The sequence below is a fragment of the Acinonyx jubatus genome, chromosome X (assembly GCF_027475565.1).
Source record: "Acinonyx jubatus isolate Ajub_Pintada_27869175 chromosome X, VMU_Ajub_asm_v1.0, whole genome shotgun sequence".
NCBI lineage: Eukaryota > Metazoa > Chordata > Mammalia > Carnivora > Felidae > Acinonyx > Acinonyx jubatus.
This window is the reverse complement of record NC_069389.1, coordinates 15,222,682-15,244,309: the sequence shown is the minus strand read 5'-3', so window position 1 is coordinate 15,244,309 and position 21,628 is coordinate 15,222,682. Positions and strand designations below refer to the sequence as shown.

General features: G+C 43.5%; 1 non-coding gene across 1 annotated transcript; it reads left to right on the top strand.

Annotated features, from left to right (window-relative positions):
* The first annotated feature begins 19,244 nt into the window (after positions 1 to 19,244).
* On the top strand, positions 19,245 to 19,329 carry TRNAQ-UUG (transfer RNA glutamine (anticodon UUG)). The gene has a single exon. It is a non-coding gene; the product is annotated as a tRNA-Gln (tRNA).
* Positions 19,330 to 21,628: the final 2,299 nt, after the last annotated feature.

The window sequence follows — 21,628 nt, the reverse complement described above, 5'->3', positions numbered from 1 at the left end:
AGCAAGAATTTGAAGAGGCTTGGTTTTTTTGCAGGGGAGTCCTTTTGGGATTTGTATCATATTACTTGATTGCTGTTATGCACACTGTCCAACAGTGTATCTCCATGTTTCTCCCAGCCATGCCATCATGTAAATATAGTGACTTTATAGTGTAAAATGCCAGTGGCATTTGTGAACACGAAGCTGTAATTTTTTTAGAATGATCACTAACCAGTACGTTGGTTTAACCTTTAAATCCTCACCATAAGTTTTGCTCAGCTGTTTACTTCTCAAATATAATGAAGGAGATGGCAGAAATTCAGGCTGTGGAAATAACCTTTTTTAAAGTTTATTTATGTATTTTGAAAGAGAGAGCAAGTGGGGGAGGGGCAGAGAGAGAGGGAGAGAGAGAGAGAGAGACAGACAGACAGACAGACAGAATCCCAAGCAGGCTGCGTGCTGTCAGCACGGATCCCTACTAGCGGCTCGATCTCATGAACCATGAGATCATGACATGAGCTGAAATCAAGAGTCAGATGCTTAACTGAGCCACCCAGGCTCCCCAGGCTATGAAATAATCTTAATAACAATGTTTTCATAATAAGCAACCACCTAAATGATTTCCCAATAGCTTGTTGTCAAAAGATAATCAAAACAAAACAAAAAAGAAAACAATTAAAACAGAACAGCGGAGTTTCTTTAAAAAAAGCTGCAGAATTTGTTTGTTGAAATTGGGTTTGGTTAATCATACTTAGTGGCCTCTTTTATTCTAACGATTACTTAAACTTAGCATAAACACACAATGACTTATGAAATCGCCTGATTTGGGCAACTTCAAGAAACTCGAGTAGTCTTTTCAGGAATAACAATGCTATGAGAGTATCTTGTTTTTTCTTACAACATAGAATTATTTCATTTTGTGTTATTAACATGTTTGCAATCTGGATGGGTACCACAGTGACTCTTGAGTAACTACATTGATGAGGAAATCTGAGATGTCTTACTGATCTAAACCAAGTAAAGGGTTTTGAACTTTTTTTTGTCTATTAGTGCTTTGTTCTCTTTTGATGTCTTGCCCCTTTTAGTTTTCTTTGGTCATGTCCACTCAAGAGGTATACGTACAGCCTGCACTTTTAGTGAGTTTAAGTACTGTTTTCTCTACCCTTTGCAGCCAAAACAATGCATTCACTATGTGATACGGTGTTTCCTCTCCATTTTGGAAATATAGCCATGTAAAGAGCCAGGGAACTTTACTCACAGGTCCCAAAGCCTTGCAGAGGTAGAAACACTTTTGTCTTTTTCTCGCATCCTTTTCTTAATGGTGATATGAGAACAAGATCTTTGCTATCAGTTTGTAAGACAGGATATCGTTTGCTTTCTAGCTGCCAAGACTGAAAAGTCTAATTAGAAACAGCTTAAACCAGGGGCGCCTGACTGTCTCAGTCTGCGGAGCATGTGACTCTTGATCTTGAGGTTGTGAGTTCGAGCCCCATGTTGGGGGTAGAGATCACTTAAAAATAAAATCTTTGGAAAAAACATCAAAGAGTTTAAGCCAGCGCTTCTCAAATTTCAATGTGCCTAGGAATCCCTGGGGGCTGCAGATTCTGAGCTAGTAGGTCCAGAGCAGGCTGCAGATTCTGTATTTCTAACAAGCCCCCAGGCATGCTGATACCACTAGTAATCCTATTGCACCTTGAGTAGCAGGGGCTTAAACAGTAAGAACATTTATTACCTCATCTGACAAATCCAGAGGAGGGAAGTTCTTAGGTTGGTTCACAGCTTTTTTTTCTTCCTCTTTGTTCTGCCATCCTCGGAATGTTGGCGTTAATCTGTGCGTTTGTCCCCTCAAGGCTGCAAGATGGCTGGTGCCTCCATGTGGCCTCTCCGGCCTTCTCAGGGCCTTCTTTTCAGCCACGTACACTTCTCCAGGCTAAGTTTCAACCTCTGGACAGTGGGGCAGAGGAGAACCCACCCCCCAGGGCACTGAGAAATGTCAACACTAATAAGGCTTCCAGGGGATTCATTTCCTGCCTTTCCAAGCCAACGTCCACATTTGAACACAGGCCTCCAGGCACATAATCCGGTCTTGAGGACTGGCCTGGTTCAAGAGGGAGGGTAGCCTAGTAGAACTTGGAGATGGATTAGTCATTTTAATTTTTTTTAACGTTTATTTATTTTCTGAGAGACAAAGAGCACAAGTGGGGGAGGGGCAGGGGCAGAGAGAGAGAGAGGGACAGAGGATCCCAAGCAGGCTCGGCACTGTCAGCACGAAGCCTGATGCGGGGCTCAAACCCACAAACTGTGAGATCATGACCTGAGCCCGAGTCAGACGCTCAACCAGACTGAGCCACCCAGGCACCCTGGGATTAGTGATTTTAACATTTCAGAAGGAGGCTATAAATATCCAAGATTATTGATCTCTAGACTTCATAATCCCAGATTTCAAAGGACCAGAGAAGAAAACATCTCCCACATAGCTGAGAAGAGACTGAAATGAGACGGTGGAAAGGAAAGAATGCACCATTTCTGCATTCTCGCCACAGGGAGCGGCACCAGCCCTCTTTCTCCATCTCGAACCTCCTTCCTCCTGTGGCTTCCCCTGGTGCACGCACCCGTTCATTCCTCAAACACGTACTGAATTCCCACCACCTGACCAAAATAAACCATTCTCCATTTTCTTCTAAAAGCCCTACTGCTGGAACTGGAGGGTATTATGCTACGTGAAATTAGTCAGAGAAAGACAAAAATCATATGACTTCACTCATATGAGGACTTTAAGAGACAAAACAGATGAACCTAAGGGAAGGGAAGCAGAAATGATATAAAAACAGGGAGGGGGACAAAACAGAAGAGACTCATAAATATGGAGAACAAACTGAGGGTTGCTGGAGGGGCGGTGGGAGGGGGGATGGGCTAAACGGGGAAGGGGCACTAAGGAATCTACTCCTGAAATCACTGTTGCACTATATGCTAACTAGTTTGGATGGCAATCTTAAAAAATAAAAAATAAAATTAAAAAAAAATAAAGCCCTACTGCTAAGTGAAAAGTTATCGAATGAAAATATTTCCATTAATTTCAACGGAAGAAATCATGAGAGGCGCAGATTCCGAAACAATTTTTGCAGGTGGAAAAATACATCAATTGAACAGTGAAAACGTGTTTTTTGCGTGTAACAACAACTGTGAAGTACATAAATTTGTGTTCGTAATGTCAGGAAAGTTAAGGAAGGTTTCCAAAGGAAAAGAGAAGAGCCGATGTGCGAGGGAGTCATTCTTTGGAAGGGGTGAAGAGTTGTGATTGACTTTCAGGCAGACCTTCAATATTGGAGTCAGAGGTGCACGCTGCTAATTTTCACTGACTCGAGGCCTGGTGCAGAAGACACTTCTGACAAGGCTGCCTTCGTATAACTACAGAAGAAGTGGAATCCCCGGGTTGAAAAAGTCCACACGGAAGTTCACCTGCCTTTTTGTAGTTGAACAATCAGATTGCTTCTCCATCCACGGATCAGACGCCTCAGGTTTCATAAATATCTCATGATAACCTCTTGGGACATGACATATTTTCTCCAAGCAGACAACCGATTGGGAATTTATCTTCTCATGATTTCCAAAAATTATACACAGCAGTGTGAGCTCCGCTTCTTTGTCTAACACCCACCACTGGCCGCTGGTTCCCAAGGCAGCTTGCTGGACTCTACTCCCTGCGCTGTTCCTTGCGGTGGTTTCCTACTTTGCATGCTCTCGGGCACTGGATCAGTCCAGCTCTGCCTGCTGGCTCGTGTGAACTCCTCATCTACCTTCTAAAAGGTCTCCCTGCTTAGAAGTGGTGCACGTGGAGATTAAGAGCAAGGGTTCTGTGTGTGGGAGGAGGCAAAATGGGCGAAGGGGATCGAAATGTACACACTTCCAGTTCCCAAATAATGAAGTCATGGGGATGTAACGTATAGCGTGGCGAGTCTAGTTAACAACACTATACTGCGAATTTGAAAATTGCTAAGAGAGGGGCGCCTGGGTGGCTCAGTCGGTTAAGCGTCCGACTTAGGCTCAGGTCATGATCTCACAGTTGGTGAGTTCCAGCCCTGCATCGGGCTGTGTGCTGACAGTTCGTAGCCTGGAGCCTGCTTCGGGTTCTGTGTCTCCCTCTCTCTTGGCCCCTCCCTTGCTTGTGCTCTGTCTCTCTCTCTCTCTCAAAAATAAACAAAGATCAAAAAAACTTAAAAACAAAAAGAAAATGGCTAAGAGTCATCATAACAAGAAAAAAATGGTCACTATGTGTAGCGGTGGATGTTAACTAGACTTATCGTGCTGGTCATTTCAGAATATATACAAATATCAAATCACTATGTTGTACACCTGAAACTAATGTGATGTCATTTGTCAATTATACTTCAATTCAAAACAAAAAGAGCAAAGGCTCCGGAGCCAGACTGCCTGTGTTCAAATTCTTCACCTGCAGCTTCCTAGCTGTGCGGCATCAAAAAAGTTACTTAATCTTTCTGTGCTTCACTTTCCTCACATGTACAAAGGGATGATAGTACCTACCTTGGAGGGTTGTTGTAAGATTTACTGGAATAAATAGAAATTACTTAAAACAGTGTAGTGTATGGCACACAGTAAGCTCTCAGTACGTGTGTTACTTTTAGCTTCCTTTTCCCCCACTATCGTGGATGCTGGTGCAGAATTATCTTCTTAAATCATCTCAGTAACTGCTACTATGTGTTGAGTATCTACTATGTGCCAGACCCTGTACTAGGCACTTTATCTATAATACCCATTTAATCCTTGCATGTTATCCCTCGTTTACAGATGAAACTACAACTCCGAGGACCCCGGGATTGGGACATGCACACTAAAAATATTAGAATTTTAGTAGTTGAAAAAATGGTGTGGGGTACATGGAGGAGTCCTTTTGATTTTTGGTCTAGTCCTTGTCTGGTCTATTAGTAAACTATTGCTGAAAAATGCTGTATAACAAGACATCCCCAATTTTCAATGCTTCACTATGAAAACATGTATCCTTTCTGGCTCCGACATCTGTGGGTTGTCTAGGGTTCTGCTGGGCTTGGCTCTGGATTGTAGACGAAGTCACATCTACTCCCGTGTCTCCTCGTTATGGGAGCAGCAGCTACCCAGGCATAATCTTGTCTTGAGGGGTAACAGAAGTACAAGCACACAAGCCAAATGTCTAGCACATTGGAAGCCTTTACTTATGTCACATATGCTAACATTTCATTAGCCAAAGCAAGTCACGCAACCAAGCCCAAAGTCAGTGGGGGCAGGGAAGTATCATTTTTCTACTCTCCCGGGAGGCACAGTAAGGTTACTGGCAGAGAAAGGAGTGAAGAACCAAGAACGATCATCCAACCTAACATACTGGGGTAGAATCAGACTTATTCCTGGTGGTGAGGGGCACAGAAAGATATTGACCACTTAATTTTTTTTTTTAAAGATTCCACTTTCAAGTACTGTTTACACCCAACATGGGGCTCACACTCACAACCCCAAGATCAAGAGTCACATGCTCTACTGACTGAGCCAGCCAGGTGCCCCTTGACCACTTAATTTTTAGCATAGTGGCTGCTATATGTTAAGTGTTCAATAAATTTATGCTGGATGAATGGGTGGGTAGGTAGAGGAAGGATGGAAGGAAGGAAGGAACGAATGAAGGAACAAAGGAACGAAGGAACGAAGGAAGGAAGGAAAAAGCCAGTTGCTGGTTGTAACTCAGAGGAAGCCATAAGAGGGGGGCTATCGTCTGAGGATAATGAGATTCTATAACCCATATGCTTCCTTCTACTAGGATATGGGTTCAGAAACCCGGTTGGAAATTTGACTGTGGCCGTACTAATACATTATTTAAACATAGCTCTTTTCCCTTTATTCTTCCTTAATTATCAAAGGTCTTGAAAGTAACAGCATGCCCAAACTTGCCAAAAGAAACCAAGAAAGAGGCTTTTCTCCTTGCTTAGCCAGAGTTTTAAAGGGGGAGAAGGGTCGGGGCACGGATGGGGTTGGGTAAGGGGCAGCGATAAGTATCAGTGTGACAAAGGTACAAGGGAGAGGAGAGATTCAGGACCGGGAGACCAGCCAGCTGACTTGCCCACCTGGAAATTCGCCCTCCAGAGCTCAGTTGAGTGTCTGTGCAACAGCATGCTGGGTTCTAGTGCAGTGAGGGGAGAAGCCTCCACTCCGGGATTTAACTATGCCCCCCAAAACAAGGCCCCAGCCTATCTTCCTACCTCCTCTCTGGCTGCTTTCCTACTTCTGACCTAGGCTGCAGTCAGAGGCATTACTCTGTAACACCGCCTCCTCCAGGGAGCCTTTACTGATTTAAAAAGAAATCGCTCCTCCTTGTGATTCCGTGTTTGCGTTGATTTGTATTTCTCTTATGGCACTTGGCTAGCTCTGCTTTTTGGTGGTGCCCGTTGTGTCTTTGCCTTACCCTTTCTTACAAACCTGTGAACTCTGGCTCAGACTCTGTACATCTGGCTCATCTGTGTATTCCCTCTATGCCCACCCAGTGACTGCCCGAACCCCCAATGTGAATGCATTGAGTTATCTCCCTCCCTACTCTCCTCTCCTAGGGTCTCTGCTCTGTGGGCAAGGCTGTATCTTGTGGGGGTTAAAAGTGCAGGCTCAAGGGTACCGGGTATGAATCTCAATTCTTCCATTTCTTGGTTGTGGCTTTGGACAATTTACCGACCTGTACCTCCACACCCTCATCTGTGATATGGGACTGTGTGGGGATTGAGTTTGCAAATGTAAAGGACTTAGAATAGCGCCTAGCGCTCAGTAAATTCTCCATCTATCCTAGTGACAGTTACAAGTAATCTTATTTTTTGAAATCCAGTTCAATTTCAGCGCTACTAACGAAAGAAAAGCACAAGCAGAGAGTTTACACGTGCTTGGCGCTTCGTGTACATCTTGTCCTGTTGACTTTGGGGTTCGTACTGGTAGCCAGCGGCCCGCTGTCTGTTTGGCTAGTGGGCTTGGCGTAACCGCGAACCTGTGGGCAAAACTGGGGGTTTTTCTTTTTCTCTGATTTTACTTTTGTCCCAGCTCCAACGTTTCCAGATCTCGTAGATTCAATTACAAGCTTTCTGCCAAGCGGACATTAAGATGCGTCTGCTGTGGAAAAGGAAAAAACATAAAACCGTCTGTGCTGTGACTTGAACGCATTGCTTCTCAACGCACATTACGATCGTCTGGGGAGATTTAGAAAATCTTGCCGCCCGGGCTGCACCCCAGATCAATAACATCAGATTCTCTTGGCGTGGCGCCCAGGCGTCTGACCTTATTGAGGCTTCCAGGTGATTCCAATGTGCATCGGGGGTGAGGCCCCCTTGAAAGGAATTCTAGCAGGTAGACTGACTTTGCAAACACCTCACTGAATGTCACCGAATGTAAAAAAAGCGCGGCTAGCCAACTCATTTAGACCTTCTACAGCCCATAATATTGCAAATAGAGCTCTGTAAGGCCCATTTTCTTTTGCGCCACAGTTTGTGGCAAATGTTGAAGTGGCCCCAACCTGCCAACACGCTCGGAGGCTCTGATAATTCTGCCCTTCCCTCTGTCTTCACTTTCTGCATTGTCTGCACATGAATTTTGGTTTCTTTTTCTCAAGTGACCTGGGGGTGGTGAATAGATTGTCCCAAGAGCATGAGGCAATTCTGTTCATGGTGTTCCCTCCTGCTCTTTTTCTAGGAAATCCACTTGTGTTCTAAGAAGATGACTACACTCACCTCTGCCCCCCGAGCAAGTCACTGAAAAGCTGAGCTAAGGCCAAAGCTTCTCCAAAACAGTTTTGTAGAGGTTCAGATGCATAAAATAAACACACAACTTCTAAGCCCTAAGGGCTCTTAGGAACGAGCGACGGACGAGCTGCCTGACTGCCGTCGTTCACTTCGTGTGAAGGCACAGGCACATCATCGCGACGCCTCACTTATCTGACTTCTCGGGGGAGGAGGAAATTCATCTCCCACAACTTCTGGACACTTGAAGCCAATGCTCTCGGGTGCCCAAATCTTTCGTTTTGGAAGAAATGAAATTTCTTCATTTCAAAACAATGAAATTATTCTGAAGTGTGATCTCCATGGGCTGTTTTCTGTAATAGGAAATATGGGAAATGATTTCATCCAGGGGCGTATATATCTTCTCGAACTTCTACTCACCATGACTCAGCCCGAACACATCTTCCTCTCGGAGCGAGCCCCAACCACACAGCCCCTCCGAGAACCAGCCTCCACGGTTCCATCTCCGACTCGACTCGCCCGCCCCAGTCAGTCCCCAAGCTCTGCTGGTTTTGTCACCCGAGTGTTCCCTTCCTTCATCTCTACCTCTACTATCTCTGCCCCATTTCCTGAGCTCACTACCAGCTCCGCCTGGGCTACTGGAAAAGTCACATCTCCACTCTGCACATTCACTGATGGTCTATTTAAAATATGCATCTGCTCATGTCATGCTTTTACTTGAGAATCTTTCGATGGCTTCCAATTACCTGCAGGATAAAGGCCAAGCTTGGGAAAAGAGCATACGACACCCCTGGTGACACGCTTTTTCTCTGACCTTCCCTACCTCTCTGTCGAAGCTCTGCTTGGGCTCCTGCACACCGGAGCCTCTGGGCCTTGCCCCTCCTGTTCCCAGACCCGGAATACCTTTCGCCCCTCTCTTTGCGTGCTCAGTTCCAGCTTTCCCTAATTTTAGGGTACAGCTGGGACTCCAGTCCCTTCTTTCAGAAAGTCCTCCTTCTTTTCTGCCCATGCTTGCCAGCTGAAATAGATTGAAATAGATGCCGCTCCGCAGAGGTCCCAGAATGCCCCGTGCATGTCATGGGGGTCAAGGTGAAGAACATGTTCACGTGTTCAATCACGTGGTGGTGTAGTTCTGTGTCCACTCACATTTTCCTGCCCCTGCCTGGCTCTCAGCAGCCACTTATCAAGGCCATCTTTGGGCACATTTTCAGGTGCCCCCTATGTCCCCTGATTTCCGGATAACAGCTTCTGGTCTGCGGTGGCCTGGGGAACTGGATAACCAGGTTTATTAGAAATTGTAGATCCGAAAAAAATGTCAGGAGTGGTTATGTCTGGATGTCGGCTCTATGCGTGACCTATTTTTCTTCCTACTTTCCATTTAAAAAACATTTTTTTTAATGTTTATTCATTTTTGAGAGACAGAGAGTGACAGAGCATGAGCGGGGAAGGGGCAGAGAGAGAGGGAGACACAGAATCTGAAGCAGGCTCCAGGCTCTGAGCCATCAGCCCAGAGCCTGACGTGGGGCTCGAACTCAAGAACTGCGAGATCATGACCTGAGCCGAAGTCGGACGCTCAACCGACTGAGCCACCCAGGCGCCCCTACTTTTCATTTTTAAATCAAATTCCCTCTAATGAATATGCGCTATATTTATGATAAAGATGGTAAGAATATACACATTTTAAAGAGTAAAACTTCTAGTCAAGGTTAGCACCTTAGGCCAATTCCGTGAATCCCCAGATTCTCAGTGTGGTCCCCAGACCAAAGCCAGCAGCCTCACCTAGGAACTTGGTAGAAATAAGAATTCTTGGGCCCTGCCCCAGACCCACTGAATCACAAACTCTGAGCCCGGGCGCAGTCATCTGTGTTTTAACAAGCTCTCTGGGTGAGCCCGAAGCACGCTCAGGTTTGAGAATCACCAGTGTGAGGAACCAAGTGCAGAGCATTGACAGCGGGCTCGCTGACAGCTGCTATTTTGGGCATTTGGAGGTTTGTCACTTGTTGCGCGTTCCCAACTTTTGGGCCCTGCGTCCTAGGGGGTTGTGGCTGCTAAGGATCCGGCCTATGGACCCTCACACGGATTTCTTACGACTCTGTGGAAAAGGAAGGGCTTAAACGTACTGATTTCATGAAGAGAGGAAATATGAACAAAAAAATAATAGTTTCTCAAGCTAGGGATGGGGGATGGGAGAGCTACCGGATGGATGAAGAGGTAATTTTAGCTTTCTTTTGAATGATTCCAATTGTGGAGCCCTCAACTTCTGCAGACATTTAAAAATGGTCAGAGGACTGACTGAATGCAAGACTGTGCCAGAAGCAAATTGCTGGTTAACAGGACCCAGAGGCCAGGTGTCATTGTGCACTAACCATGGCCTCCGGGGTTGGGTAATTATAAGGCAGGGAAGGTGCCCCCTGAGGCTACACTGGTGGTAAAGAAATGATCTTTTTTTTTCCCCCTTTCTGTTCCAGGGATAGCGTGGGAACTGTGCCTGCTCTAAGCTCTGGAATCACTTTTCAATTTTTTATTTATTTTCACATAAGTAAATTAAAAAAAATTTTAATGTTTATTTATTTTTGAGAGAGAGGGAGAGAGAGAGAGAGAGAGGGAGAGAGAGAGAGAGAGAGAGCGCATGAGCAGGGGAGGGTCAGAGAGAGAGGGAGACACAGAATCTGAAGCAGGTTCCAGGCTCTGAGCTGGCAGCACAGAGCCCGACGCAAGGCTCGAACCCACGAAAAAGGAGATTATGCGTGACCTGAGCCGAAGTCACTTAACCGACTGAGCCACCCAGGCACTCCTTTTTTCACATAAGTAAATTTTAAATTAAAAATGTAATACAACTGCAGAGTAACGTATGACAACAGATCACAAGGGTCTCTAATGAAAAGTAACTCTTCCTTCTATCTTAGAACCCTAGACTCTCCTCAGAGGCAACCACTCGTGTATACACAAGCATATATGTTTGTGTATCCCCTTTTGACACACAAAAAGGCTTACTATTTTTCCTCTTGTTATGCCTAAGTTGTCACATCTAAGCTGTACAGGTGACCCTTGAACAACACAGGGGTTAGGGGCACCGACCCCCACGCAGTCAAAAATTCACATATAACTTTTGACTCCCCCAAAACTTAACTACTGACAGCCTACTGATGACCAGGAGCCTTACCGATAACATAAACCGTAGATTAACACATAGTGTATGTTGTGTGTATTATAAGCTGCCGTCTTACAGTAAAGTAAGCAAGAGAAAAGAAGATGTTACAAAATGGTAAGGAAGAGGCAATGCATTTACAGTACCGGCCTGCATGCGTTGAAAACAATCCACGTTTAAGGGCATCCGCATAGCTCAAACCTGTGCTGTTCACAAGTCAACTGTGGGGAGCTGCCTCAAGTTTTTCACAGCTGCGTAGTATTCCATTGTAAGAATGAGATGTGATTTATTTAACAAGTTTGTCACACTTGGGTTTGGGGGTCACTTCCTTCCTTTTACAGCCCTTTCACCATGAGAACACTTAAGCTGGGTGGACTTCAGGTATAAGCCCATGTATTGCGCATGTTTTCTATCTCTGTAATTTCAGATAACCTGATGTTTGGTGAGCAAAGAATTCTAAGGCTTACCTTACTCCCTGGGCAGGCATTACCCACAGCTGTAAAAATCATTTTGAGAAATGAGGGGTAATATCAGCAAGATAGCGGAATAGGAAATCCCCACCTCCCCACATATTCCCACATGGCAACAAAAATTTGGCGGCCATCCAGGGACAAAAGTGCCTTTGTGGCAGCTTTGGGATCTAGGTAGGAGGTTGCAAAACCCTGGTGGAGCTCCAAGACTGAGGAGGGCCATTTTGAGAAAGCAGGCCCACACCCTGGTGGCAGGTTCGTAGACGGTGGTCCTTACAACAGACCCAGAAACAGCCCCATTCCCCTGTGGACTTAGCTGCAGTCCCATTTGGCCTTGGTGTTGTCACCAGCACTACCCGCCTAGGGATCTAGGCGGAACCACATATATTTGATTAGTGGTTAATATCCAAAATGTATACAGAATTCATACAACTCAATAGCATAAAAAGTGAACACTACAATTTAAAAATGGTCAAAGGATCTGAATAGACATTTTTTCAAAGAAGACATACAAACGGCCCCCAGGTACATGAAAAAGTGCTCACCCTCAGTAATCATCAGAGAAATGCAAATCAAAACCGTAATGAGATATCACCTCACGTCTGCTAGGATGGCTATTATCAAAAAGTTGAGAAATAACAAGTGCTGGAGAAGTTCTAGAGAAAAAGAAAACGCTTGAGCACTGTTGGCAGGAATGTAAATTGGTGCAGCCACTGTGGGAAGCAGCAGGAGATTTCTCAAAAAATTAAAAATAAAACTACCAACCTCACTTCTGGGTATATAGCCAAAGGAAGCAAAATCAGTATCTCAAAGAGATATCTGCACCCTCCATGTTTATTGAAGCATTATTCACAACAATCTAAACATCTGTTGATGGTTGAATGGAAAAAGAAGAGTGGCATATATATACACAGACAGACAGACACACACACACACACACACACACACACACACACACACACTGGAATATTATCCAGCCATAAAAAAGGAAATCCTGGGGCCCCTGGCTGGTTTAGTCAGTAGAGCATGTGACTCTTGATCTTGGGGTTGTGGGTTCGAGCCTCACACTGGGTGTAGAGATTACTTAAAAAAAAAAATAAAAATCTTAAAAAAAAAAAAAAAGGAAATCCTGACATTTATAACAACATGGGATGAACCTGGAGGACACTGTACCAAGTGAAAAAAGCCAGACACAGAAAGACAAACACTGTGTGCTGTCACTTGTATGTGGAATCTAACAGTCAAACTCACAGAAGCAAAGAGTAGAATGATGGTTTCCAGGGGCTGGAGGTAGGGAAAATGGGAGATGTTGGTCAAAGTGTACAAATGTTCAGTTATGAGATGAATAAGTTCTGTGGAACTTACATGTAGCATCATGATTATAGTTAATAATGCCATAGTCAATACTGGAAATTTGATACAAGAGTAGATCTTAGGTGTTCTTATCACACAAAAAGCGGTAACCATGTGAGGTGCTGGACATGTTAATTGGCTTGAATGTGATAATCATTTCACAAGGTATACATATTTGAAGTCATCGTATTGTACATTTAAATACGCAAACCTTTTTTTAGCAAATGATACCTTAATAAAGCTGGAAAAATTTTGAGACTTCAGAGCCCTTTTTGAGATTAAAAAAATAAAAACAAAAACAACATTGGTCACACAGCAAAATGTGTTGCAGAGGTTAGTGTAGAGAAAAGAAGTACCAGAGATTTTGTGCAATTTTTCAGATTTCTTGAAGGTCTTATTTAGAAAGAGGATATGCCTTGGCATTTTATACCATTTCTTTAAAAAGATGAGAATACCCTATAATCATTCTCTCTTCAAGATATATTCTAGGGAACATGTCCCTGGATTAATTATGTCAAGTGAGTAGGAATCTCATCTCATCTCATCTCATCTCATCTCATCTCATCTCATCTCATCTCATCTCATCATCTCACCTTATCTTAAGTAGGTTCCACACCCAGTGCAGAGCCCATCTTGGGGCTTGAACTCAAGACCCTGAGATCAAGAACTGAGCTGAGATCAAGAGTCAGACACTCAACTGACTGAGCCGCCCAGGTGCCCCTATTTAATGTTTATTCAACAAATTTTCGCCCAATTCCTATTATTTGCTAGATCCTGGGGATATACATCAGTGAACAAAATCTCCCAATGTTTAGATTCTAGCAGTAGCCCTGTATTAATTTTCTAGGGCTGCTGTAATAAGATACCAGACTGAGGGACTTAAACAACAGAAACTTCTTTCTCACAGTGCTAGAGGCTGGACGTCCAAGATCAAGGTGCCAGCAGGTTTGGTTTCTCCTGAAAGCCTCTCTCCTTGGCTTGTAGATATCTGACTTCTCGCTGTGTCCCCACATGGCCTTTTCTCTGTGCCTGTGCATCCCTGGTGTCTCTTCCTTTTCTTACAAGGACGCCAGTTACATTGGATTAGAGCCCGCCCTTAGGACTTCATTTTACTCTTAATTACCTCTATAAAGGCCCTATCTTCAAATGCAGTCACATTCTGAGATATTGGGGGTTAGGACGTTCACATATGAATTCTGGAGGGGAAGCATAGTTCAGCCTACAACAGACCCCAATCTAAGAAGTCTCCCATATGCTCCAAGTATCACTTCTCAAGCTTTAATGTACATATGAGTCGCCCAAGGATCTTGTTAAAACATAGATTTTGATTCAGTAGGTCTAGGGTGGAACCTGAGACTGCATTTCTAGCAAGCTCTGGGTAATTTTGACGTTGCCCATCCACGGACCACACTTTGAGTGGCAAGGCAAAGCCGTCCACAGCAATGACAAGACTTTGTTTTTGAAGCCTTTCCTAAGTGGCCTGTCAACAGTTTTAGGGAAATAAAACTAAATTCTTCCCATTGGTATATCATTCCAGGTGATATCAGATGGGGGGCTCTCTGGATGGTCATTTCCGTAGGCTGAACAGATCGCATCAGTTCCTGGGGGCTGTCAATTTTCAGCAGTTAGTCAGTCCTTTCATTCCCAGTGCTTCTTGGTTGCTCTGGACTCCACCCTTTTGGGGCATGACTCCCCAGTTACCAGCACTAGGCAGGAACTTAGGAGTAAGTTTTAGGGTTCGTGACCAGCTGGTGCTCCCAAGCTTGTTGGAGCTGGAAGATGCTCTAGAGATAAGTGACAATGTCTGGCCTCCTGGTGCCTTTTGAGAGATAAACGAGCTAAGGTACAGCCATGCGAAGTATCTGAGGTCACACACCTGGTGAGCGCAAGGCTGTACCCAGGATCTGGGACACCGTTCCCTAAAGTAGTGGTTCTCAACCTTAGGGGCACATTAGAATCGCCCGAGGAGCTTTTAAATGTATGCACACCCAGGCCCCACTCCAGACCAATTAAACCAGAAAGTCTCAGAGGTAGGGCCCAGGCATTGACTTTTCCCCCCCCAAAGTCTCCATGGTACAAGCCTAATATACTAGGAGTTGAGAACTACTGTCCAAAAGCAGTAATAGAATCACCTAGAGGACTGGTTAAATCAAAGATCACCAGACCCCACCCCCCGAGGCTCCTGAAGCAGTCTGAGGTCCAAGAATTTGCATTCCTAACAGGCTCCCCAGTGCTGCTGATACTGCTAGTCTGTCCTTAAGGCTATGCACATGGTCAGCTCACTCATTCTCAAGGGCAAAGGCCTGTGGTTGTCCCCACTTTCAGTACCCATCCCTCTGTACACTGTTCTTGAATTTCTTTCTCTTGAAAGCCTACTTTTAATAATCATTTGTTGCAGATTTGTTGCCTGATTTTAACACTGGGGTCCGGATGAAGAGGAGAAATTGTATTTGCTCTAAGCTCTTCATTCTTCTGCGGAGTGGAAGGAGAATGACCTCGCTTATTCTGAACACAGTATATCAATGTAAAGACTTTGACCAACCTCATACACACACACACACACACACACACACACACACACACACTTTCCTGAGTTCTGTATATATGACAATTTCATTTCCCTGAAATACCCACTCAATTCCAAATTAATGACTAGGTTCTAGATTATACCAACCCCCAAATACTTGAAAGGTCTCTTAGATGTTTGCCAAACCAAATACAAAAGCATGGCAACCACATCACGTTCCTCCAGTGGATGTACTTTCCAAGTCCAAGTAATGGCAAATTTGTATGTGAGGAATCTTCCCCAGCTGCAATTTGAACTGAGAATCTGTGAATCCAACTTCCAGAGCTTTAGACACTGGAGCTATGGGTGGAGATGTGGCTAAGGCAAAGGCAAAGGCAAAGGCAAAGGACAGGCTGACTTTTTCCATCCTTGTTATGATGGCTGGGAGAAGAAGATCATGTCCATAGCTGGGAGTTGAGGGAGATGGACAACCTTGTGAAGAGGTGGGCCATGGGAGAGAAATGCTCCCAAGCATCACAAAAGGCCTGATACATGAAGTGTTGACTGGGTCACGTGCCAGTGGAAGATCTTTACGCCATGTTGGTCCTGTGTCAGAGCCTCCAGCCCTTGCCTCAGCAGCATGTATAGGTGGGATATTCTGTTTATGTGGACAGCAGGCCGGAAAGGACATGGCCTAGGAGCCAGACCCTAGTTCAAACTCCCTCCCTGCCACTTACCATTTGTGAACTTGGACACGTTCCCACTCTTCTCATCCTTAAAATGGGCCTGATATTGATAGGTTCGCTGTGAGGGTTTAAATGTAATGTGTATATAGTGCACAGCACAGTGCCTGGCACATGGTAGGCACTCAATAAGTGGTAGTTTTCATTGTGTCAAAATCAAGTGTGGATTGAAGTTGGAGATACACCAGATTGGTAAGATATCACTTGACAGTGTTTTCCCCTCATAATTCAGACAGTGTGAAGAACACACATAAATCCACTGGAGAGAAATTAAAACAGAACATCTAGAGACTTGGATTATAGTTCCAGCTCAGACTTCAGCAGATCATGTGACCTTGGCAAATCAGTAACTTTTGTTTTCTCATCTGTAAGAGGGGAAGTTGTAGCCGATGCCTTCCAAGGTCCCTTCTCCTCCAACATTACATATGTATCTATGAAGTCATCAAAGTGGCTCAAAAGCCCATTGTTTAGTGACCACCAATTCCTTAAAGTGGCATTTCCAAACTCACTTGATAAGAACACCTGGGATGCTTTCTTTTTCTTTTTTTTTAAAGTTTATTTATTTATTTATTTAGAGAGAGAGAGAGAGAGAATGAGCTGGGGAGGAGCAGAGAAGGAGACAGAGGATCCAAAGCAGGCTCTGTGCTGACAGCAAGAAGCCCGATGTGGGGCTTGAATCCACGAGCTATGAGATCATGACCTAAGCTGAAGTTGGACGTGTAACCGACTGAGCCACCCAGGTGCCCCTGCGATGCTTTCAAACATGCCAATTTCTAGGGTCTTTCCCTAGCACCGTACTAGCCACATGTGCCTACTTAGCACTTTAAATGTGGTTGGTCTAAATTGAGATGTGCCATAAGCATAAAATACACAGAGCAATTTAAGATTTGGTATGAAAAAAGAATATAAGACATTTTAATAATTTTTTACGGCTCACATGTTGAAATGACAATATTTTGACTATATAAGTAAAATACTCCTATTTTAAACAAGAAAAATAATAAAAATATCATTAAAATTAATAAAATATATTTAAATAAAGTAAGGTTTATTTCAAATATAATTAAGTAAAAGATATTATTAAAATTAAATACAGTATTGTTTAAATAGTATAAAATTTATTCTTAAAATTAATTTTACCTGTTTCTCTTTATTTTTTGTTTTCTCTTTTTATTATTCAAAAATTTTTTTTATTTTAGAGAAAGAGAGTGAGCGTGAGAGGGAGAACGGCAAAGGGAGAGAGAGAGAATCTAAAGCAGGCTCAGAGTCTGACTCGGGGCTCAATCCCATGGCTGTGAGATCATGACCTAAGCCAAAATCAAGAGTCAGACGCTCAACGGACTGAGCCACCCAGGCACTCCTCTCTTTATTTTTTAAAACATGATGACTAGAAAATGCAAAATCATATATGTGGCTGGCATAATATATCTATTGGATAGCACTGTCCTAGAGGTAAGAATTCAGAATGTCTACTAAAGTTGACATAATCTATAATTTTAACATCTGACCCAGGTGATACTTGGGTACATCACTATTTGGGCAACGCTCTTTTAGGGAATCAAAACAGACCTCACAGCTTTAGGCAAACCTCCCAGCTTTAAGAACTCATAGGCATTAGATGGATGAAGAAATTATCTTGGAATAGGATCAATCTGGGCAGGCCTCACTTTTTTCCACTTGGCTTTTAAGAACTCTGCTAGCGCCCTGGTCTTGACATGGAAATTACTATGCACAGTTCCTGAGAATGGAGGAAAGTCACACTGAAGGGGTTAGTAAAAGGAGCCCTTCTACCTTGTTCTATGGTTTTACTCCTCCTTGGTGCTGTGAGGAGCTCTCTTTGGGCCAGCGGGGCGTTGTCTTCGGGGCCATATCTGGTTAAAGCTAGGTGCCAAGGCAAGAAGCCCATCAGAGAGATTATGAAAATGCCGTCTCGTGTCTCTCAACTTTACTAGCTCTTGTCAGCCATGGCTCCGGGCTGGCCCCTGAGCAGGTGAGTTGGAGAAACGGAAGTCATGCAATACTAGAGCCCTCCCTCCCAGGTAAAGCAAAAGGGGGTCTGCGTCCACCCAGGGCACGCTCTTCCTCACTGCTGGATGACTGGGTAACCTGATTCGGCATGTGCCATCTTGCTTTCAGCTACACTAGGCTCCTGAGTTGTCACAGAGGGGTCTGAGGGGTAAGGCCACGTCTCCTCTCCCGCGGCCTTCCTCGTGCTGAGGCACAAGAGCACTCTGACGAGCCTCGACTTCACTCCACTTACGGGGACAGTGAGTAATCGGACCCCCCCCACACCAAATAAAAAGACTGTAAGCCAAATAAAGAAATATCCAAATATTGGCAATTTGACACCAACAGAGGTCCCCACCAAGACTTTTTCTAGCATGTACTGTGGACAGAAAGAAAGCAATCTCAGATGGAAGGTTGGAGATATAAGAAGAGAAAATGAGCAAATTAAGTAGTAGAAAGGTGGGTAATCTAAAACGTCACTGAGCACAGAAGCAATCATGTCTTATAAGGTTCAAAAAAAGAACCATAACATCCAATAACAGTCACGTGTAAATTAAGCACTAAAGTACACTAGATTAAGAAGCCAAAGTACACTAACGTTCTTGTGTTTTTAAACAAGGCAAAGATATGAAGGTCAATATTGATGTGATTTTTGCATATCAAGATTCATACTAATGCAAGAGAAGTGGTATCAGAATAGGCTAACTGCTTTACTAAATAGGTCCAAAATCATAAAATGGCCAAAACACAATAGAAATGTACTTCTTGCTTATGTGACAATACTAGGCAGGCCAAAGGAGGTCCTTGGAGTGGTTCTTCCTCCACAGAGATCGGTTTTCCGGGCTGTCCATTCTTTTCCATTGGTTCATATCACACTGGCCTAATTCAAATAGTTTCAAAGAGTTCTTGATAATGGTAAGATGAGTTCTTCCTCGTAGTTCTCCTTTATTTAGCAGTGTTTTGACTGTTCTTGCTTCTCTGATCACCAACAAATATTTTAACTTGTAGGGTTCCACAAACACACCTTTTTGGATTTTCATTGGAACTCCATCAGCCTGTATATCAACATCTGTACAAGAGTGAGTTTGCTGCTCCGTAAACATGGTATTGCTCCTCAATGATTTGCACTTCCCTCGCTTATTTACGACGCAGAATTTTTACTTTCTCATTAAAGATATATTTTTTGTCATGTCTATTTTCTGATGTGTTACACTTTTAGGAACTACAATTTTATTTTTATAATTTCCATTGGTTGCTATTGTATATAAATACAATTGTTTTTGGGGCGCCTGGGTGGCTCAGTCGGTTGAGCGTCCGACTTTGGCTCAGGTCATGATTTCGTGGTTTGTGGGTTCAAGCCCCACGTCGGGCTCTGTGCTGACGGCTCAGAGCCTGGAGCCTGCTTCAGGTTCTGTGTCTCCCTCACTCTCTGCCCCTCTCCCATTCCTACTCTGTCTCTCTCTGTCTCTCAAAAGTAAATAAACATTAAAAAAATTAAAACAAATACAATTGCTTTCTGTAGGTTGTTTTTTTTAATATAACAAACCTGCCAAATTCTCTTATTAATTCTAGATTTTTTGGAGTTTTCTGTGGAAACCATAACATCATTCTCCATAGTAGCTAACCAATAGATAATTCTAAAATGGAAAACTTAAGAAATAAAAATAATAACATTCTATACAAGTATATAAAAAGAATTATCAGAGGAAACATGTAAAAAGGTTTGAAAGGAGTTGCCTTTGAGAAGCAGGAAACACGATTGGGAGGAAAGGACACGTGACTATAGTCTTTCAGTTTAAGACCAATTATGCTATTGTGTTTTTCAAAACAATGTACTTATACAAAAATTTAAATTAACAAGCAAATGCTAAGGGTGCCTATGTGGCTCAGTTGGTTAAGCGTCCAGCTCTTGATTGGCTCAGGTGATGATCTCCCAGTTGGTGAGATCGAGCCCTGCATCGGGCTCTGTGCTGATAGCACAGAGCCTGCTCAGGATTCTCTCTCTCTCTCTCTCTCTCTCTCTCTCTCTCTCTCTCTCCCCCCCCCCCTTCCCCACTCATGTGCGCACTCTCTCTCTCAGGAATAAATAAACATTTAAAAGAAAAAGTACATTCTATGTTAGCTATCTTGACAGGATTTTGGATTACCCAGGTGTGTATGCATTTGTTAAAACTCAGTGAATGTATACTTTGAAATGTATATATTTCAATGTATATACATTTTACATCAAAAGAAAAAATTGGTAAATTCTGAATTCGAATTAACAACATGCATGCTGATGTCTGTAATTTACTGTGAAATCCTTCCAAAAATAAGATGGATCAATGAATGGGTAGAAGGATGGATAAATACGTGATAAAACAAGTAGGGTCAAACATTGATGGTAGACTCCAGGAGGTAAATGAACAGGGCTTCACTGCAAAATTCTGTCAGTTTTGCTATGTACTTGAAAAGTTTTGTAATGAAATATTGCAACAATTTTTTTTAATCCGGCACTAAAAATAAATTTAAGAAAGAACATTCTGTCTAGCATAGCGGCTAGGTGAACTTTGATCTGAAAGTGCCACTCGCTTTCCAGAAGCATTCTGTAGCCATTTGACCCACAGATGACTGGTCAAATCAAGGAGGGCAGTGACACAAGACGAGTGAGGGCAGGCTGCTATTTTTTGTTGGCCTTCTTACCAGTTTCCCTACGGGGAATATGTGTGGTTCAGTGTTGAATATTTCATCTCTCTTAATAAGCTTTGTCCTCTGGTTATGAATATCCTTCTTGTCACATGTTCATCTATCTCTTAGCTCCAACTGAATTGTAAACTCATCCAAGCTATAGTTTGTAAACTCCAGGGTCACATATCCAGTGGTTCATCAATATCAATTTTGCTCGAATATACCACAGAGGAAAAGTAGCTCTCTGGAATGATGGATCTAGGAAAAGTGTAAGCTGGTTGGTCTGGGGAATAGAATCATACAATTTTCATTACAATGACTCTTAGGGCTTGGGTCCAATCTGGTCGTTCTGTAGATGAAGAAACTGAGGGCAAGAGAGATTACACGACATCTCCAGAGTGATTTAGCTAGTTAATGTGGTTATCTTTGGGTATTTTCTTGTTTGAGCCCATTTCAAGCTATGAAGTAAGCTCATGAGATGTGAACGCACATTTACGTGAATAAACATCCACCCTTTTCCCAAAGAGGCACTTGATTTGAAAGGAACTATGGGACGTGAGGCACGATGGAGACCCGAGGCAGCCCATTTGTGGGGTGAAGCAGGAGCAAAAGAGCATAGGTGATGGAATGCTCCCCCATACTCAATTTACAACCTCAATGAACAGTATCTGTGATGAAAGTGTTGATGCACGCCACATTGCAGACGAACCTCGAGCACAGTATGCAAAGAAGCTAGGCACCCAAAGGTCACATACAGTCTGATTCGATTTCTATGAAATGTCCGCAGTAGGCAAATCCATGGAGACAGAAAGCAGACTGGAGGTTGCCAGGGGCTAGGGAGAAGGTGAATGGGGGTGACTGCTTACTGGATACGGGGTTTTATTTTGAGGGAATGAAAATGTTCTGGAACTAGATAGAGGTGGTGATTATATTACATTGTGAATGTACTAAATGCCACTGAGTTGTTCACTTTACAATGGTTAATTTTATGTCATGTAAATTTC